The sequence below is a fragment of the Mobula birostris genome, chromosome 22 (genome assembly GCF_030028105.1).
Source record: "Mobula birostris isolate sMobBir1 chromosome 22, sMobBir1.hap1, whole genome shotgun sequence".
Lineage (NCBI taxonomy): Eukaryota > Metazoa > Chordata > Chondrichthyes > Myliobatiformes > Myliobatidae > Mobula > Mobula birostris.
The window spans coordinates 20,986,220-21,006,257 of NC_092391.1; the positions used below are offsets into that span (position 1 = coordinate 20,986,220).

General features: G+C 39.0%; 1 protein-coding gene and 1 pseudogene across 2 annotated transcripts in view; one reads left to right on the top strand and one right to left on the bottom strand.

Moving 5' to 3' along the window:
• Window positions 1–20,038, bottom strand: part of camsap1b (calmodulin regulated spectrin-associated protein 1b) — a 103,614-nt gene that overhangs the window by 78,506 nt on the left and 5,070 nt on the right. The window lies entirely within an intron of this gene.
• LOC140186185 (small nuclear ribonucleoprotein-associated protein B' pseudogene) lies at window positions 1,449–2,131 on the top strand (annotated as a pseudogene).

Genomic DNA, 20,038 nt, shown 5'->3' on the forward strand with positions numbered 1-20,038 from the left:
AGGACCAGGGACACAGTCTCAGAATAGAGAGGCGTCCACTTAGAACAGAAATGAGAATTTGTTTAGCAGGAAGGTAGTGAATCCATGGAATTCATTGCCACAGACAGCAGTGGAGGCCATATCATTGATGCCCTGACAAATCAAGAACTTTTCAACCTCTGCTTTAAATATACTCTAAGGTTACAGCAAGAAGGAAGGAGAATGGGGTTGGAGTAATAAAATCAGCCATGATGGAATGGTGGAGCAGACGCAATAAGTCGAATGGATTAATTCTGCTCCTATGCCTTATGGTCTTATTTATTGATCTGCAAACAACATCCATCTTGACTTGCACTTAAAGAATGTACATTTTGCCCTTTAAAATCCAGACTGGGACCTGGGTCCATAAAGCAGTTACAGATACAAAAGTCCAAATTTTTCCAATCTTATTCAATTTAGTTCAAAATATACTTTAGAACTCAAGCATCAACTGTTTTTCTTCCCATAGAAACTGCCTAACCTAATAGGTGCTTCCAGGATTTTCTATTTCATTCCATATTTCTCGCATCTACTTTATATTTGATTGTTTATAAAAGTTGCATTTCTAAAATTTGTTTGACTGTTTTATATTGCCTTAGCTTCCAAGATTTTTGCAGGGCACTGCAAATAAATTACCAAAATTAATAACGCACAAAATGCTGGAGGAACTCAGAAGGTCAAACAGCTGGCGCTCTCTAGCATTTTAGACCACAAGATATAGGAGCAGAGTTAGGCCATTTGGTCCATTAAGTCTGCTCTGCCATTTCATCAGCCCCAATCTCCTGCTTTCTTTCCATCATGCCCTGACCAATCAAACTATCAACCTCTGCCTTAAATATACACAAAAACTTGACCTCCACAGCTGCCTGTGACAAAGAATTCCATAGATTCACCACTCTCTGGCTAAAGAAATTCCTCCTCATCTCTGTTTTAAAAGGCTGTGACCTCTGGTCTTAGATTCTCCCATCATAGGAAACATCCTCTCCACATCCACTTTTTCAAGGCCTTTCACCATTCAATAGGTTTCAATGAGGACATCCATCATTCTTCTGAATTCTAGAAAGTACAGGCCCAGAGCCATCAAATGCTCTTCATGTGATAAACCATTCAATCCTGGAATTATTTTTGTGAACCTCCTTTCAAATCTCTCCAGTTTCAGCACTTCTTTTCTAAGATAAAGGACCCAAAACTGCTCACAGTACTCCACTCACCTGTGGTTTATAATCTCACCTGTGCTTCTTGTATTTACTGTGGTTGCATGTAATGAAAATGAATCTCAGAGTTGCATATGTACTTTCATAATAAATTTAATTTGAACTTTGATTTAAGTTTGTTTAAAGTGCTCTGATGCTGTGTTTCACAGTAACGTTTTGCTCCCCTGCTCTTGCTCTGCAATCACTTGGGTTGTGCCCATCCCGCCTGCAACCATGATGGTGAGTAAAGAGAGCAGCAAGATGCTTCAGCATATTGACTACAGAATGAGGTGCATCCTTCAGGACAGGCACATTAAGTGTGATGAGTTCAAGAAGATCAAGCCAAAGAACACCAAGCAACCTAAGCAGAAGGGAAACTAGGTTCTTGGACTAATGTTGCTACGTGGTGAAACAGTGGTTTCCTTGACAGTGGAAGGACCTCCTCCAAGACACTAGAAATGCTCATGTGCCTTTTGCTGGTGCAGAGGTCCTGGTATTGGTTGTGGTGTCCCTGCTGCAGCAACAGTGTCACAGGTTCCAGCTGGATTGGCAGGGACTGTCTGAGGAGTAGGAAGTCCTCCCCAGCAAGTGTGACACCCCAAGCACATGGAACAGTTGCAGTAGCTGCGGTTACATCCAGTATCACGGCAGCAACTCACCAATATGCACCAGGACATGGAGGCCCACCATCAATGGGCCGAGGAGCACCCCCACAAGTTATGATGGACCCACCACCTGGTATGAGGCTGCCTATAAAACCACCTATGGGAATGCCTTCTAGCCAAGGAGTACCTATGGAATGCCTCCTGGCCAAGGAGCACCAATGGAATGCCTCCTGGCCAAGGAGCACCAATGGAATGCCGCCAAGAAAGACAGGTCCTCCACCACCTAGTACGCACCCACCTCGGCCACGATTATGAAACCAGGAATATGTCAAGGTTGCCAAATTACATTCATCTGCATGGGAGCATTTGCTCTTGGGGAGTAGGTGTTCTGAACAAAGACTTTTCAGATTTTGCTGACTTGGCAGCTGGTAGTTGCAATGCAAATGCTAAAATTTCTCAGATTTTTAGCAGTAGGATGGCAAAACTGTTGCGCAATTGGAGTTGGTTTGTTTTGTGTGTTACATTTTTATTACAATGTTTGAGCGAAAAAGGAACATCAACGGGTTTTTTAAAAAGAAGATATAATGCTGTAAAGATCATGAAAGCAAATATAGTATACATTAACGGTACTAAAATACTGAAAAATTAAGGAGGAAAATATAATGTCAAATTGTCAAAAATAATGCTAATTGCAAAGAATGTGCTGAAAGAGAATCACTGTGACAGAACGTGGAAGTAAGGTATAATATTGTAAGGACACAATCAGCCTGGGACAGAACAAGTACATTATATGCATGTTCCTGGTAGATTTAAAGTATGGTTCTTGAAGAATGAAAGGGCAGAACATTGATTAAGAGATACAGGAAGAGTTGAAATATTCAAAGAATCACATTGCTCAAGGAAGTATTTGTGACAAAAATTGTAGACAATTAATAAGGGTACCATTCAAACAGTAACAGTCCGCTGGAAATTTAACAAGAAAACAGAAAATGCTGAGATAAGACCAAATTTAATGAATAGGAAAAACAGAATTACCACTTCACCAGAATTGGAAAAATAATTTCAACTGATTCAATAACATTTTGGAAGTATTCATATCAGCCCTACTCATTCCGCAAACAAAATGCCTTGTTTACATGAGGATTACGAATCTTATACAAAGACTACTTACAGAAAATAAATAAGAATCCTAACAGTAATCTAATCATGGTTTATAACAGGTTTATCCCTCGAATTAAAAGAAACTTAATTTGAAATTTTCAAGTTCTTTATGACTTGGTCTGCCTACATTATTGCATTCACCTTTACTATTTTGGTTTTTCTAACTCTGACGTCCAATACATCTCAGGCAGGAGTTCATTAAACACCAGCATGCTTTATAAACCTTACATTACAAACATTCATACAAAAAAACTTAAATCTCATCATCCACTGATGCTGTTCCTTTGATGCCTCACTAAAACTAACACCATCTTCCTTTTTTCAACAACCTTTCACACTCTCAAGCTGATTTTATTCCTCTCAATTTTTGAAGCTCAGAGATAAATCAGGTCTGGCTTGAAAGGCACTGAAGCTGCTCAAATGTAAGGCCATTGCAATTACATGATTTCTAAGTGTTTCAAGTCAACCTTAACGAAATATATTCATCATCCTGTTGTATTAATCAAAATGTTCTTCTGAACAAAAAAAAATTCACAATAAGATAAAGCACAAAATAGACAAAAAAGCAAGACCTCCAAGGAATGTCTACATATATTCACATTATTTCACACAATGACCAGAGACAAATTTTTTACTTTATAATCTTTAAATTAAACAAACCTCTAATGCATTTTATAAAATAAAACAAGGCAACTAGAGAGGTATGTACTAATTCTTTTGTAATTCTACAAACCAACAGTTGTATTTACTAGAGAATCCCATTTAATTTCTCTCTAGAAATTAGTTTTAGTGCACGATAAGATTTTTGGCATTAAATTTATGAAAATGGGTAGAAAAAGATAGCAGATCTGGCTATCTGTTCCTACTTTCATGTGGCCCAAATCATCACCACTAGACATTTGTCTGCAGCAAATTTGCATTCTCTTTGGAAAGGCAAATAAGCAGAAATCAAAGTCATTCCAAAAATACTTCCTTTAATCTATGTATTTATTTATTTGTTGAAATACAGCACGGAGTAGGTTCTCCCGGCCCAGCAATCCCCTGATTTAGCCTTAGCCTAACTGTGGGACAATTTACAATTAACCTAACAACCCTTGCATCTTTGAAAAGTGGGAGGAAACTGCACCCGGAGGAAAACCACACGGTCACGGGGAGAACGTACAAACTCCTTACAAGGCAGTGTTGAGAATTTAACTCCGGTTACCTGTACTATAAAGCATTGTAAAGCATTGTGCTAACCACTATACTACTGTGCTGTACTATATCTGTTTCAACCACACCTACAGTTCTGAGGTGGTCACATGTAATACCTGTGGTGGTGCTGCTATATAAAAAAAACTGGCATTGAAAATTAATCTTGTATGAATTAGAGTAGCCTGTGAGCAGCAGGTAGAGAAGATGTGGCAATGCTATTCGATATATCAGAAACTAACTAACAATTACTATTTCTGAATTACTAAAAGCTGATTGAGGTAAGTCCCAAACTGATTTTGGTAACTAGTAACCAAAAAAATGTCTTAAAAACTGCATTTTAGTCCCAAAGACCCATGTAAATCATTAATGCTCCACAAGCAGGTAATCAGCTAATCTGGTTTTGCCAACATACAACCAGAGCCTTAAACATGACCTTGGGGACAGTCAATACAGGTGTCCCCCACTTTTCGAACGTTCGCTTTACGAAACCTCACTGTTACGAAAGACCCACATTAGTTACCTGTTTTCGCTAAGAAGGTGTTTTCACTGTTACGAAAAAAGGCAGCGCGTGAAAAAAAAGCAGGGCGCGCCCCGAGCAGCCACTCCTCCCCTGGATTCGGAACGGCATTCTAACCGGCATTGCTTAAACACGTGCCTGTGAGCACCCGTTAGCAAGATGAGTTCTAAGGTATCGGAAAAGCCTAAAAGAGCTCGTAAGGGTGTTACACTTAGCGTAAGACTAGATATAATTAACTGTTTTGATCGTGGTGAACGAAGTAACAACAAAGTGAATTTGGCTTGTGGAAGCTGATGAAGATGATGTTGAAGAGGTTTTGGCATCCCATGACCAAGAACTGATAGATGAAGAGCTGATGCAATTGGGAGAGGAATGGATAACAATCGAAACCGAATGCAGTAGCGAACGGACCAAAAGTGAAGTCGTCCAAGAACTGAACATGAAGCAACTGCGTGAGATTTTCGCTGCAATGATAAAGTACAACTTTAATTTTGAAAGGGTACGTAGGTTTAGGGCATATTTGCAAGATGGTTGGAGTCCTTCCAAAGAACTGTATGATCTAAAAATGCGCGAGGCTAAGCAGTCAAGCAAGCCTTCCACATCAGCCACAGCAGACGATGAACCTCGACCTTCGACATCGAGGCAGGCAGACATAGAAGAAGATGACCTGCCTCCCTGATCGACGATGAGATGACACCGCAGTGTCCCACCACCCCAACCTCCGGGTCACAGACAGATACTGATCCGCGAAGAATGCAGCGGTAGCCGGGACGCACCCAGCCTCTGACCTGGGCCGACATTTACGTGCCGGGCAGCACCTAATTAATTAGCTTGTTTATTTTGGCTTTTTTTCTTAAAGATGTGCTGGATGCCTCCCAGCTACCACTGCATGCTTCGCGGATCGGTATCGGTCGGCGGCCCAGAGGGCGGGGGCCACTGCACCACCCCAACCTCCGACAACAGCCTAACACACCATCAGTGTGCTCGGCGCTGTCTTCCTGATTCCCGTAAGTGATACTACACTGTACATACATTATTTCTACTTTATATCGGCTGTGTATTTTTACGTGTTATTTGGTATGATTTGGCAGCTTCATAGCTTAAAGGTTACTGGAGACAGTGTTCTGCCGAGAGTGCTTGCGCCGTGTTTGTGCCAACCGCGCCTGCGCCGTGTTTCTGCCAACAGCGCTTGCGCCGTGTTTTTGCCAACAGCGCTTGCGCCGTGTTTCTGCCGAGAGCGCTTGCGCCGTGTTTCTGCCGAGAGCGCTTGCGCCATGTTTCTGCCGAGAGCGCTTGCGTGAGATTTTCGCTACGGAGAACAGTGCAGGCAATCATTGTAGAGAAGTATTTCTACTTTATATAGGCTGTGTATTTATCATATCATTCCTGCTTTTACTATATGTTACTGTTATTTTAGGTTTTGTGTGTTATTTGGCATGACTTGGTAGGTTATTTTTGGGTCTGCGAACGCTCACAAATTTTTCCCATATAAATTAATGGTAATTGCTTCTTCGCTTTACGACATTCTGGTTTACGAACCATTTCATAGGAACGCTCTACCTTCGAATGGCGGGGGAAACCTGTAATTGCTGCCCCATCAAGAACAAAAAGTAGTTGAAGCAAAGTGTTAAGACTGTATAAATGAAGAGGAATGGTTGAGGAAATATCAGAGCATGGTGAGTAAATGTTATTAAATGATAAACTGTTTCTAGTTCAAAATTTGCAGGGGCTATTATGAAAAAATTATGGTACTTAAGGGGCTGAAGAATTTTGTACACAAAGATCCCCTGATCTATTGGTGGAAGGTATCTTAAATGTCAGCTAATGCCAATTGCAACTATTAGTTTTGAATTGATAGGAATTAATTTTTAGAAGATTGCTTTCAATTTTTAGTGATCAAAAGATTTCACTAATGGAGAGCATCACTTATTTCATCACTTAACTTCTCCTACGTTCTTTCTGAATGCGGTAATCATGCAGTCTCAATTTAACATGCCTCTCATAATGCAGAATCAGAGAGCCCTCCAGCCTTCCAACTCTATGCCAACCACCAACTAACTGCTATTTGAGCTAAACCTACATTAATTCCATTTTTGTATTATCCACATACTCTCATCAAGTCCTCCCAGATTCTTCCAATCACCTACACACCAAGAGTAATTTACAGAGGTCAATTAACCCACCAAACTTTACGTCTTCTGGACGGAGGAAACTGAACCACTACTGGGAAATCTCAATAGTTACCAAAGAGAATATGTAGACTCCACACAGACAAATCAGCTTTGAACCCTGGTCTCTAGCATTGTACAGCAGTAGCTCTACAAGCTGTGCATCATATCTGCAGTTTCAGATATACCATAAACATTATCATGTCTCCAGGATGTTGTGCATTTTTAATCCTGGATCATAGGTAAGCAATAATATTTCTAGCAGAATAGAACAGAGGTTTGAGAAAGAGTCCAACAACAGCATGACTGAGGTGAGACCCACAATTTTGGATTTATTTCCATGATATCAGAATCAGGTTTATTATCACCAGCATGTGTCATAAAATCTGTTAACTTCACAGCAGCAGTTCAATGCAATACATAATATAGAAGGAAGATAATAAACATAATAATGGGATATTGCATGCAAAATTATAAAATAAATTCAGGAAACCTCTTTCACATGGAGTTGTAATGAGTTCACGAGTATGATGGGTTCATCAGGCTCATGAAAAATAGGAAGGTTCACAAGCCGACCAAGCAAAGACTAAACTTTAAGAGCCTGCTTGACACTGCCACTCAACAGCACAGAACCTTCAAGCTTCATTTGGGGAAACCTCCAACAAGAACATCCAGACGATATTGAAGAACATTGGGGCCTGCTTAAATCCACCACTCTCAATACCTGCAAAAACATCTTGGGTACAAGTCCAGAAAACATCAGGATTGGCTTGATGATAGTGATATGGAGATGGAACAACTTACCTCCAAGAAAAGACAAGGCCAAAAGAGAAGCTTACTCCAGAACAAAGGCAAGTGTCCTGTACAGGGTGAGGGAGCTAAAGCATTCTTGGTGGACTGAGAAAGCATTGTTAATCCAAAGACTGGAAGACTCTGGTGACACTAGAACCTTCTTCAATGCCACCACTGCACTCAAAGGATAGGAAGAACTTACTAAAGGATCGGAAGGTTATCAACGATCATGGACAGGACACTTTCAAGACATTCATAAACATGCTGCTGAAACAGAGGTTACTAAACAAATCCTCCAGAGACCTTGAGAGAAAATAAGGGAGTACTTCCCAGTATGAAGAATGTCCATTGAGCCATCAGGAGCCTGAAAAGGAACAAAACCACTAGCTCTAACAGGATCCCAGCACAGATCTTTAAGGAAGGTGGACCAGCACTCCTGCACTACATACATTCTTTACTCCTGAAGGAACAAATGCCCTCTGAGCTCGGGATGCTCTAATAGTGACCATATTCAAAAAGGGAGGCAAGACAGTTTGTGACAATTGCAGAGGCGTCTTCCTCCTGTCAACAACAGACAATGTGCTTGCATCCTTGTCAATGGACTCCTTCCACTATCTGAAATAGTACTCCCTGAATCACAGTGTGGTTTTCACCCAACCAGAGGTATCGCAGCTATGATTTTCACAGCACACCAATTACAGGAAAAATAACATGAACAAAGGCAACCTTTGTACTTGGTTTTCATAGCTTTGACAAAGGCATCTGATACAGTAGACCACTAAGCTCCCTGGTGTATACTATCAAGACATGACTGTCTTGACAAGTTCTTACAAATACCGAGGCTACTGCATGATGGCATGTCAGCCACAGTACTCAGCAATAGTGGCGCTGAATCAGAACCCTTCACTGTCAAGACAGGAGTCAAACAGGGCTGCATCATTGCACCCACTCTATTTGCCATTCTTATTGTGGCTATCCTTCACCTCATTGGCCAAGACCTGCCACAGGGAATCCCACCTGTGTATAGAATGAACACTAGGCTTTTCAACATCAACAGGTTCAAGGCCAAGTACAAAGTCAGCACCACCATACCATGGGAGCTTCAGTATGTGGATGACAATGCCATCACAGCACACTCTAAAGACGACCTCCAATGTATCCTGAATGCCTTTGCCAAGGCATATAGAGCCCTGAGTCATTTTGAATATATTAAGGACAGGTACTTTGGCAGCCATCGCCCAACCAGCCATTAATCCAGCCCTTCCATAGAAGTTAAAGATATTGTCCTTGAAAATGTAGACTGCTTTCCCTACCTTGGCATCATTCTCTCCTCAAAAACAGACAGCTTATACATCAACCACTGTCTGAGTAGTGCTACTGGAGCCTAAGATTTAGGAAAAGAGTCTTTGAATATTGCAACCTACATGTGCAAGCAAAACTTTTGGTCTATAGGGCAATCATCCTTCCTGCATTACCTTATGCAGCTGACTCATGGACCACTTACAGTAGGCATCTGAAAGCTCTGGAACAATATCACTGAAGAACCTTATGAAAGATTTTGAAGATCAGCTTAAAGGACAGATTCACTAACACCAGCAAGCTGGAGGAGGCCAACATGAACATTTCCACTACAACAAAGCAACACCAACTCCAATGGATAGGTCATGTTATTTGAATGCCCAACTCACATTTCTCCAAACAGATTCTTTACTCCCAATTGAAGGTCAGTGAGCTCTGCCGGGTAAAGGAAATGCTTCAAAGACATCAAAATCCTTAAAAAATTCAACATTACATCTAAAAATTGGGGAGATATTGCACTCAACAGATGCATTTGGAGGATAGCTGTTTGAGAGGGAGCTGCACTACATGAGAGCAACCTCCACTGTGCCACAGAGAACAAGCGGCAGCTGTAAAAAGAGAAAATGGCCAACCAAACCATCCAATCTCTAACCACAGCTACCAAGTACTGTGTCCACACTGCACCAGAATATGGATCCCAGATCGGCCTCTACAGTCACCCAAGAACCAACCAACAGACAACCCATTAGGAGAACATCTTACTCAACTCAAGTGATCACATTACTACTAATGGATTTGGATTTATTTTCTCTTTCTTATATTACAGAACTTGGCAAATTATTATTACCTTATTGTCATCAAACAATTGATACTAGAGCGTACAATCATCACATCAATATTTGATTCTGCACTTCGTGCTCCCTGGAGTACAAATCGACAGTAAATATAATAAAAATTTAAATTATAAAACATAAATAGAAAATAGAAAAGGGAAAGAAAATAGAAAAGGGAAAGTAAGGTAGTGCAAAAAAAAAAGGAGAGGGAGGTCCGGATATTTGGAGGGTACAGCCCAGATCTGGGTCAGGATCCGTTCAGCAGTCTTATCACAGTTGGAAAGAAGCTGTTCCCAAATCTGGCCGTACGAGTCTTCAAGCTCCTGAGCCTTCTCCCGGAGGGAAGCGGGACAAAAAGTGTGTTGGCTGGGTGGGTCGTGATCATGATTATCCTGGCAGCACTGCTCCGACAGCGTGCGATGTAAAGTGAGTCCAAGGATGGAAGATTGGTTTGTGTGATGTGCTGGGCTATGTTCACGATCTTCTGCAGCTTCTTCCGGTCTTGGACAGGACAACTTCCATACCAAGTTGTGATGCACCCTAGAAGAATGCTTTCTACGGTGCAGCTATAAAAATTAGTGAGGGTTTCAGGGGACAGGCCAAATTTCTTTAGCTTTCTCAGGAAGTAAAGGCGCTGGTGGGCCTTCTTGGCAGTGGACTCTGCTTGGTTGGACCAAGTCAGGTCATTTGTGATATTGACCCCGAGGAACTTAAAGCTTTTGACCTGATTTCAAATGTATAGACTGGTCTATGTAACCTCTCTCAAAAAGAAACACTTGCAACTTGGTATTTTGAACGTCAAATGGAAGCAAACAAATGGGAAATTAAAGTAAATTATTTTAATCAGACATTTTATAACAGTCCTACTTTGCCTAAACTTTCAGATACAGGTATTTTGCTTATTAAGTTGCTTTAAATGTGTATTTATAATGACATTAAAGGCTAAAATGGTGCTACTGAATAAATCCTAGCAGTTCGTCACGTGTTCTATACATCTACATTCTTATTACTGAACTATCAAGATAAATTGAACAACTGGTCAGTTTTCCTCACAGCTTCAAAACATTCCAATTTATACTGGAAGTGTCCAAATGAGGTGGTACGCAAAGATACAATTTATTCTATTTTGGATCTAATGTGATTACATAGTAAACTGAATCTTTTATGGAAATAGACACACCATATAAGGCTATGCTTTTATTTTAGGTCATTTTCAAACTAGCATTTCAAGTCACAAGTAATTTTGATTCACCACTAAAACAGTAAACAAGAAATAATTGCTATTATTCACTGCATCACTTTAATTGTAGGCTTTCTGCGGTTTTATTTATCTTACACACCACAGTACAAATGCAAGAACATTGACACAACATTTATAAAGTGAATAACACAAATTAGTTTTAAGCTCCAAAAAGGATGGGAGGAGGGATGGATAGATAAAGATGATCTCTCTGATACATGATGCCAGAATTGGCCAGTTGATCCCCAATGTTTATGGAGTTGTCTGACCAAATGAGAAAAGTTAGGGAAGAGAACGCTGGAAATATCCAGTAGATTGGGAGACCAGCTCTGCTATAAGATTAACCACCTGCACTATTAAGTTTTTCTTTCTCCATAAAGAAAACATGGGTATTATCACCATTCTCGTTTGATTGCATGTATAAATTAAAGTGGGAGATGATGATGATAAACTCTTTCTCTTTCCACAGGTGCTGGCTGACCCAAGAGTACCTATCTGTTTTTCTGTTTTATTTCACATTTCGTGCATGCATACATTTTTGTCAATTACACGATGGACAATTTTTTTAAAAATGTTGACCAAGGGGAAAGAGAACCAGAAAGACAGTAAATTGGATTGAAATATATATCAGATGAAATTAAGTGGTATTTTCTCAGAAGCATTTAATATATAGCATTCTATCAGATTCTTTCTGAGACTGATCCTATTCATTATGCATACCATTGGTGTGCCTGTGAGGTAAGAAGCAGTAGCACCTACTGAAAATCGGCAAAAAAAGCTGGAAAAGGAGGAGAAGTGCTTCTGAGGATTAGGGTGACATTGCAATAAAAAAGTTGACAGATGGAATGCAATTAAATACAAGTAATATGCTGTATGATGGTAAACTAGGTAATGAGAAAGCTTAAGGATTTCTGGAGAATGGAAAAATGAGCAGGTCTGTGAAGTTCTCCAGGCAGTTAAAGCATCACCTTAAATGAACATGAATTTCTGCCTTTCTTCTTCCTTAAAAAATATTTAGTCCTTGTGATGCAGCTCTTGGTCAGCATGCTGAGTATTTTATATACTGGTGCATAAAAATTGCAGGTTTTTAATGTTAACATTGATGAGAATGAAGAAAAAGCTATAATATAATCTATGTTTGGCGATATATATAGAATTTACTATGCAATTAGTGGTCTTAACAAAACTAGGTGGGATCACTATGTTAGAGCTCTAGCTTATGGTTAGAATATTAAATCAATATTGTTTGTTCAACACAGATTCAAAAGGATACAACTTGGCACAAGGCAAATTTTTTTTTTAAATTGGTCCCTGTTTCTTCAGAACAGACTGAATGGCTTGACAATAATAATTGAACTTAAAGCAACCAGACATTGTTTCAGCTGTTAAAAATCAACAAGGGATCATAATTCATCATCAGTGAGTCAAGCAAAGATAACTCGATGACTAAAAACCAGACAGGTTGCTGACGGAGGGAAAGGGATAATAAAGATAGACTGAGTATCATTAAAATTCATTTGGAAAGATGTTACCAGTGCTCTGATAACACCAGGAGATGGGAAACTAATTTTGGAAGACATTTATATGTGAACACAAGCATTTAAATATAATTAAGCACTATTACAGATTAATTTGTTTGCATAACAGTCATTATTTTTTGAGAATTTAATCAGGAATTTACCTTTCAAGACTTGTATTATTAAATATTGTTATGGCACATTACACATCAGCTTTTATTCAATGCATGTTTTTGGGATGTGCCATTAATACTTGTCATTTATTAGTATCTAGGGTTTTACTGAGAGTGAAAATGCTCTGAAAATAACTGTCAGTATAAAAACTGCAACTACAAGTCCTGTGAATGTCAATTATAAAAGCAAACTAAATAATAGTTCTATAAAACTGCTGTTTTTAGCTTTATGCAATGCATTAAGCCGCAATGGGATACATGTCCCATTTGTATTTCTTAAAATGTGCCTACACGGAATGGTATTTTGTGGAGTGTAGGTGTTCCTTGCAGATAAACAGAGGTCATTAATAGAACAGTGGACTGTCTACATTGCTTTGCACGTGTCTGAAAGGTGATTTTCAGCCCAATATTGGTCATCTTTGTAGAAATCCTGTTTTTCAAATTGAATGATGTAATCTGTTTCAATATTCTAATTTCTGTTTAATTGGCCAAGTTCTCTCAGTAAAACCCTATATGCTAATATATGGCAAGTACTAATGGCACATCCTAAAAATTGAACAGAATTATCAGTAATATTAATTTAGAGCCACACCTGTTATAGCATCTACTTTATTAACCCTTTCTCTCCATCACCAAACAGTCCCATTTTTAGTTATTGATGTATCTTTGCTTTTATTTTATTTAGAGATATACCCAGAATAGGCCCTTACAGTTGCGCTGCTCCAGCAACCCCTGACAGCCTGATTTAACCCAAACGTAATCAGGGGACAATTTACACTGACCAATTCACTTACCCTGCACTTCTTTGGACTGTGGAAGAGAACCAGAACACCTGGAGAAAACCCGCACATTTCACAGGAAGGACGTACAGAGGACACTAGAATTCAACTCCGATGACCCAAGCTGAAATAGCACTGCACTAACCACTACATTCCCATACTCGAGTCATTGATTCTGATAATAAATTATGACCTGAAAATATTTGTTTATTCAAAGATACAGTGCAAAATAGGCCCTTCCGGCCCTTAGAGCTGCACTGCCCAGCAATCTCCAATTTAACCCTAAACTAATTACAGGACCATTAACCTACTAATCAGTACATCTTTGGACTGCGGGAGGAAATCAGAGCACCCAGAGGAAACCTACACGGTCATAACCAAAGGATCAAATCAGAACTTTGCAGACCTGCCTCTAGTCATGAATAATGGTACTCAATTAAACAGCCAACAAATGGTTGCTCCAGGAATATTCCCATCATTTATAATCATGTAGACCAGTAAATGAGTGCAAAGACAAGGATGAAGTATTTGTAAGCACGTTAAGCCAGATATGGCAAGTGGATGATCCAACTTAGATAACTCCGAGGATCCAACAAAGTAATCAGTAGTCAATGCAGTTCACTCCATGTGACATTAAGAAACAACTGACAACTAGATACAAAGCCTAAGGGACCAGAAAACATCCAGCTCTCATTCTGAAGAACAGTGCCCAGAGTTACGAAGACATCTAGCCATACTGTTTTAGTATATTTAAACACCAGCATCTACTTGACAATACCGAAAATTATAGATATGCTGTTCACAAAAAGCAGAATATATCCAATTCAGCTTATTACTACCCAGTCAACCTAGTTTTAATCATTGAAGAGAGGAAGGTAGAAACAAGACATCACAGTGCTCACCAAATGCCAAGTTTATTGTTCATCAGCACCACTCAGCTCCAGACTCCATCCTAGCCTTAGTCCAAACAGACCAAAACTGAATTCTGAGGCGAGAAAAGAGTACCAACAATAAGAATTTGTCATTCATGAAACATTATCAGCATTTTGGTAGAGTGCAGCAGCAAAAAGCCCGGGTCGAACACAATTCAATTGTCATTCAGAAGATGATGCTCCAATGGTTGGTGTCACATCTTGCACAAAGCAAGATGTTGTCACCGTCAGTAGTCATCCCTCCCCCAGTATGTCACTGCAAATGCTTCTCAGAGCAGTGCTCTGAAAGCAACTGTCTTTAGCAACTCTACAAATAACCTGCCTCTCAAAGGTCTGAAGAGTGAATGTTCACTGATGACTGCACTAGTCACTTTCATGAACAAATAAATTCTCAGTAGATGAAGCAGTCCACGCCAAAACACAGAAGACAACATTCAGACATAGACTATTTAGAAACCTGTTACAAAAGGGGTGAGCAGTAATTATCTCCAATAAGGGATAGTCTAACATGTGCCATTCAAAAATAATCATGTTACTTTTTCTTAAATTGATATTTGAGATCTGGACATCATTGTTAGATTAGCACAACTCCTTAAAATTCAACAGCACTACATTCACTTTCCCATCTTCAACCAACTGAGAGTAACCACTGACCAAAAGACCAAAACTATACCTCCCACATAAGTACTGCAGGTCAAAAGTAAGTGGCTCATCTCACAACACCCCAAAGATTTTCTTCCACGTACAAGCCACAGATCAGGAGTTTGAGGGAATACTCTCCATTTACCTGGATCAGTACAGCTTCAGCAACTTTCAAAAAGTTTAATACTATGCAGGATAAAGCTGCCCATGTGATTTATACTTCATCCACCACCCTAAAATATTGCTATGTGGTTGCAGTATGTACCATCTATAACATGCAGTGTAGTTAATTGGCCAGTCTACTCCAACAATACTTGCCAAACCTGGAACATCTACCAAAAAAGGAAAAAGGCTTAAAATACTACCATCTGCACATTTCCCTCCGAGAAACACATCACACCAGCTGGGAAACATATTGCTATTCCTTTACTGTCACCTAGTAACTCCTGGAACTCCTTCCCCAATAGTATTGCGCAAATAATTTACCAGAAGCAATTCAGCGGTAAGCTGTTCAAGATGGTGGCCTCAACGTCATCTTCTCAAAGTGAGTCATAGATGGACAATACAAGCTGTCCTTATAATGATGCCTATCACAAAAAATGAATTTTATTGAATGGAAGAGTAGATGTGAGGGTGTAATCAATTTAATTCTGTTTCTAGAATGTTAAGTTTATAAAATTTATTTCTTAAATGCCCATTTCCCTCTGCTGATTGCCTTTTCCAAAAACAATGCATGAGTAGTTGTTAGCAGAGGCTTTGAATAAAGACATTGATGCTAAAAATGGCATTATGCTATAATTAAGTCAATAGACAAATTAATTTTTACTTAAGTCTTAATTTACACATTTAATTTAAAGTTAAATTACAAATTTAATGATTAAGTTTAAAGGTTGGAGCTATTAAGTAAATCAAAATAAAAAATACACTTCTCAACACACAGGAAGTTATATCCATGGTGAGACTGTATTGTTCATCTTTCCTATCACAGGAATTTCACTTCAAACTAGAGAGAGTAGAGATATACACAAATGTTATTAAGACTAGAGAATTTTAGTTATGGGAAAATGCTAGATAAAATGTGGTTGTTTTCTTTGAAATAAAGGCACCATTCAATTGAGTTGCATAAAACAATGAGGAATCAGAAGCTTGCAGATTGGAAAAAACAACTCTCTTCAATAGAATATCAATAATCACCTGATGTAGATTTAAAGTACATGAAGAAAGCAGACAGAAAATGAAGACAAGATTTCACCCAAATAGATGCCACTTGTTAGGAACTAACTTTCTCTTTGAATGACTGAGGCAGAAACTGTGACATTTAAAGGTCACATTCTTAAATTATAATATTCCATATTATGAAAAGTAATTTTAAAGAACTGATTCTAGAGCTATCTTCCCTCTCTTCCACTGCAAATCATTGCCCCATATTTTGGTAACAAATATCTTGGCATTATATAATTATCTATAATATAATAGATAATATATAATCGAAGCTTTATTGGCATGCAATCCCTTTGTAATGTAAGGTATTAAAATATTGTAATGTATCTTCCTTCCCCCCCGCCCCCCCATGGCAGAACTATCTCAGGTTTTCTAGATTTTATGTTTGCTGTGCAGTACTGAAAAGGGAAGGATTAGAACAACATATACCTTCAGTCAGATGCATAGAATAGAAATCAACAACATATTTGCAGAAGCATTAGCTTGGGAATGCAGGTCCACTTAGTGAGATGGCTATCAGTTGGGGTGGATAATTTCTGATTGATACACTTTCTCTTTTGGTACAATCCTTCAGTGTATACCAGTGGAACTTAAAACAAAATCGTTGAAAGATTATGCATAATACTGGATATTACATGGCACACCAGAAATAGTTTCTGAATTTTTACATTATATAGCTGGCAAAGCGGCACATTAGGCAGTTCTGTTGGCTCTGAGTTCTAGTGGCCCAGTTGGATCCAGTGCTGTCTATGCAGAGATTGCACATTCTACCCGTGAATGTGGGATTGCCCAACTGCTTAGATTACCTCCCACATCTAAATGATGTCTTATTTGGTCAGCTACTGAATATTGCCCATAGCTTAGGTGAAAGTCAAGAGATTCGGGGGGGAAATGATTGGCATGATAGAAAGCATACTTTCAGGAAACTTAGTGGTAGAATAGGATTGATGACAATGCTCTGAGAACTAGCAGAAATATAAAGAGCAGAAAGGCCTCAGATCGTAAGGAAATATGGCCGAATCAAGTTTTTGGCACGCTGGCCTTCATCAGTCAAGGCACCTATAAAACTGGGATGTTATGTCACCGCTGTATAAGATGTCAGAATATTACGTTCACTTTTGGTCACCCCCTCAGTAGGAAATGTGACATTAAGCTGGAAAGAGTGCAAAGGAGATCTGTCATTCATTTAACAAGGGACTTAGTCATGGAGTAGACTGAACAGTATGGAGACCTTGTCCACTAGAGAGCAGAAGAATAAGGTGTAATCTTATAAATATGCAGTATCCTAAATACTATCAATGTGCAGTCTTTCTCGAGGAACAGACGATAAAAATTTTGACCCGTTTTATGTTACGGTCATTAAAGGCAGTGTTGTATAACTGGAACAGAAATCTTGCATACAATATATTTCATCAGATTAATGATGATTTGGTGTTTAAACTTAGACTGATAGTAATACAGGTTGAGTAGCCCTTATCCGAAATTTGAAAAACTCCAAAATACAATTTTTTTTGAGCATTGACATGATGTCACAAATGGAAAATTCCTCAAGATACTAGGTCCCCATGATGCAGAGGTCTCTGCGCACCACACAGTTCTGAGAAGTGAGCTGTAATAAACAGAAATTCATGAAAAATAGAAAAACACTGCATAAAGAGAAAAATTAAGACCTAGATCATGTATTTAAAGAGTACATTAGTCAGCATCGGAGTGAACATATGCCGCTTAACATGCTGATCATGAAACAAGCAAGCATCTAGCACAACAAACTGAAAATTGAAGGGAATTGTGAATAATCAGAAGGCTGGTTGCAGAAAGTTAAGAAAAGGTATGGCGTGAAATTTTTAAAGATTTGTGGTGATAGCACGCCTGCTGATCATTACGCAGCAATTCGTTGATGAGTTTGCCAAGGTCATTGCTGATGAAAATCTAACATGAAAAACAGATATCAGTACATATGTGTGATGAACACGTGTAAGACAAAGAATGCTTACTGGTAGCACAAAAATTTAGAGTTGGAAATGATGGCAACCCCAAGCTATATCATTATATATTCCCGAATCCTAAATCTGAAATACTTCAAGCCCCAAGCATTTTGGATAAAGGGTGCTTAATCTGTAATATGTTTGGAGTGTAGCAACCTACCAGTTACAAAAGAACAAAAATGGAAACACACCAACCCGTTCCTTTTATAGCCAGTATGAACTTCGTATAAATTATACAGATTGTCTGTGATCCATTTCTTCCAATAGTATGAAAACATTTAAGATGGAAAATATATTAACGGCATCACTGCAAATACAAGGTTTCTACTGATGATGGGCTTGACATATCCCCTGGGGACATTCTAAGACATGGGCAGAGAGAGGCAAGACACAAGAGAAAAATCATTCCAGGGAACTTCTCAAGAGATGAAAAGTGTTCTTTGAAATTAAACTGGAGCCACAAGCACTATATGTCATCCACATTTTTACTTACGTCGTTCAAGGCCTTGTGAACGTGAATGAGGATCACAAATATTAATGAGACCCAGTCATTAAAAAGTGGATTGACCCTGTTACCTGCCTGCACTCAAGCACAAAGTTGGAGTAATTATAGCACTAATGGTACACTTAATTGTGTGGTCTATGTTCTTATCCATGCTCCCTTATTCAGCTTGTTTATATCCTCCTGAAGCCACTTTACATCCACATCACAATATCCACTGTTACCCACACCGAACCATTTTTCCTGTTGCACCTTTGTGCCTTAAATGTAAAAATGCTGTAGGTAATTATTATTGTTACATGTGCCAAGAATCAGTGAAAAACATTGTTTTGCCTACAAATCATTTCAAAAAACAAGCACATTGAGGTAGCACAAGGGAAAAGCAACAGAAGGCAGAATATAGTGGTATAGTTACAGAGAAAGTAGAGTACATGCAGAGAAATAGGTGCAAGGGCTATGACAAGGTAAATTGTGAGGTCAAGAGTTCATCTTTACCGTAAAAGAGGTCAGTTCAATAGTCTTATAACATCAGCATAGTTGCTGGGAGTTAGGGGGTGTTTGAACCTGGTGGTATGTTTTCAAGCTTTTGAATCTTCTGCCCGATTTTTTTGGGAGGGAGTTAAAGAGAATGTCTCTTTGGGGTAAGTGGGGTCTTTGACTACATTAGATGTTTTTCCGAGGCAGTTAAGATGTATAGATGGTCGATAAGGGAAGCTGGTTTGCTTGATGAACTCAACTATGTCCAGAACTCTGCAATTTCCAGCAGTCTTGGGCAAAGTAGTGTCACATCGAGCTGTGATGTATACGGACAGGATGGTTTCTATGTACGTCAATAAAAATTGGTGAGAATCAAAGGGGATATGCTAATTTTTCTTGCCCTTTGAAGTAGTAGTGGCTCTGATGTGCTTTCTTGACCATAATGTCTATGTAAATGAACCACATAGTTTCAAATACATTACTTTCAAAGTTAATGCAAATTATTGCCATGTTATAGTTACTTTCTCAGAAATAGATACTTTGTACTACTATATTAATGACTTTACTTAACTGTGCTTCATCTCTTCTGTGTCATTAATCTACCTTAATGTGAATGCAGTTTGCATTCAGATATAGCACCTTTAAACATTTGGTACTGTGAACCCATTTGCTACTTGCTTTTGTTCACAATACTTACTCTTTTTACACTTCCAACTTTCACTTCCAGCTCAGTTTCCCTCTCTGCACACTCCATCTTGGGTTTCCATTCCTCAGCTAACATCACCTCCCA